Consider the following 1,864-nt stretch of genomic DNA (forward strand, 5'->3'; position numbering starts at 1 on the left):
GGAAGTTATGCCAAATCCCTTCTAAGTTGTTGATGTTAGCTTGTGAAACCAATAACACACCAATGAAAGGATATGTAAGACTAGACCCAGAAGAAGTTCAATATACGTCCAGGCATACTCTGAATGACTCCGAACAACGAAATAAATGTTTTTTTGTTTTGTTTTTTTTTTGTTTTTTAGCAGATGATACCTTAAAAACCTTTTGACTAAACATAAAGAATATACAAGTAACTTTAAGGTGTCAGCTAGCTTTTACTCTACATGAGTACAAGAGAACTTAATGCAGACCAGAAAACAATTTCTTTGGCGCTGGGGAACCGTGTCCGAGTGAGTGAGCACTGTTATTCAACGAATGTGACGTCACATTTGTTTCCATGTGAAACGTGTCACATTCGTTTGAATATTGTGTCACATTCATTTGAACATGACTTCACGTGAATTGATGCTTAAATGGGCCCAGGCATTGGCCGATTCACGTTTAAACGAATGTGACACAACATTTGGACGAACGTGACGCGATTCACATTAAATAGAATGTGACGTCACATTCGTTGAATAACAGTGAGGTTCGCGCCTACCCTACCCTCACCCTGCCTAACAATACTACATGCTCCCCGCCCCCCGTCCCTGCACAACAATACTAGCCCACCGATGCCCGCGCCTTTTCTCCTCCTCAACGCCACTTGTACGCCGAATTACGAAATTGCAAGTAACAAGCAACCATAAACAAATGACAGCTAAATATGAGAAAAAAATTAGAACCGGACCTATTATTCTTAAAATTGTATCATCTGCTTTCAAGATAGATTCTTGATTTAGATTATTTATTTTTTTTGCATGGGAGTGTACACAGTTTATTAATGATGTGCCGCCAAGCCCACTCTCCTCCTTAGAAGAAAATTTTAAACCGACGGCAAACTTCTCAGACAAAAGTGTACTACAGAAAAAAAAATAAAAACAGTTCTGTTTATTTGGCCATTTTAGCAAGAACAAGCAGGCCCGCCCTTCCGCCAAACGAAGTTGCCAGCTTCGCTTTGCTGCGCCGGCAACTCCGTTCGGCAGGGGCCGGGCCTGCTTGGCCTGCCGGCGGCGATGGTCGGGCTGCGGCCCGACCATTTCTGTCACGCGATTTGGTGAAGAACATAATCAAATGATGCAACGGGCCTGCGGCCCGCAAAGCTCGTTGTCCTTGAAATTTTCCCCGTAGACACGAGAAAGGGATGTAACGGTGAAGCACCGCGACTACAACCCACCCTTCTGCTTAGAAAACGTTTTTGAGGTTGGGGGAGGGAGTTTCTTTCCTCTTTAGCGGTTTTGGGCCTTCTTCAACAACTTATTGTTCACTACAGCAATTTTAAGCTTATTTTCGTCAAAAAAGACCCTCCAGCGCCTAAACGGTTAGAGATAGAGCCAAACGGACAAAATTTTCGCCCATAGGGCTCTAATTTGACGAGTTACCCCTAAGGGGATCATAAACAAAATATTTTTTCTGACTTTTTTGACCTTCCCCATTTTCTTTGATTCCCCCTTTTAGCCCTTTAGGGGTGGTTGCCAGGATTTGCCGTAGGCGTTTCGTTTTCTAGGAGCGAACCTTAAGATGCCCTGAAAATTTGAAGTCTCTAGCACATCTCCTTCTAGTGGAACAGACAGACAGACACACAGACACACACGAGGTCGTTTGCATAAGCCTGCTAGATAGCTTTTCTAAAGCAGAAGGGCGGGCTAAAAACTCCCTTTTGTAAAGAAACAGTAAAAGCCAGACGGACGACATTTTGGACTAGAGGGTTCTTCTTTTACGATTCACCCCTTAGGAGACCATCAAATATTGTCTAAGAATAATATATTTATTTTGGGGCCACTTTTG

The sequence above is a fragment of the Frankliniella occidentalis genome, unplaced genomic scaffold (assembly GCF_000697945.3).
Source record: "Frankliniella occidentalis isolate FOCC.00 unplaced genomic scaffold, Focc_3.1 Scaffold231, whole genome shotgun sequence".
Taxonomy (NCBI): Eukaryota; Metazoa; Arthropoda; class Insecta; order Thysanoptera; family Thripidae; genus Frankliniella; species Frankliniella occidentalis.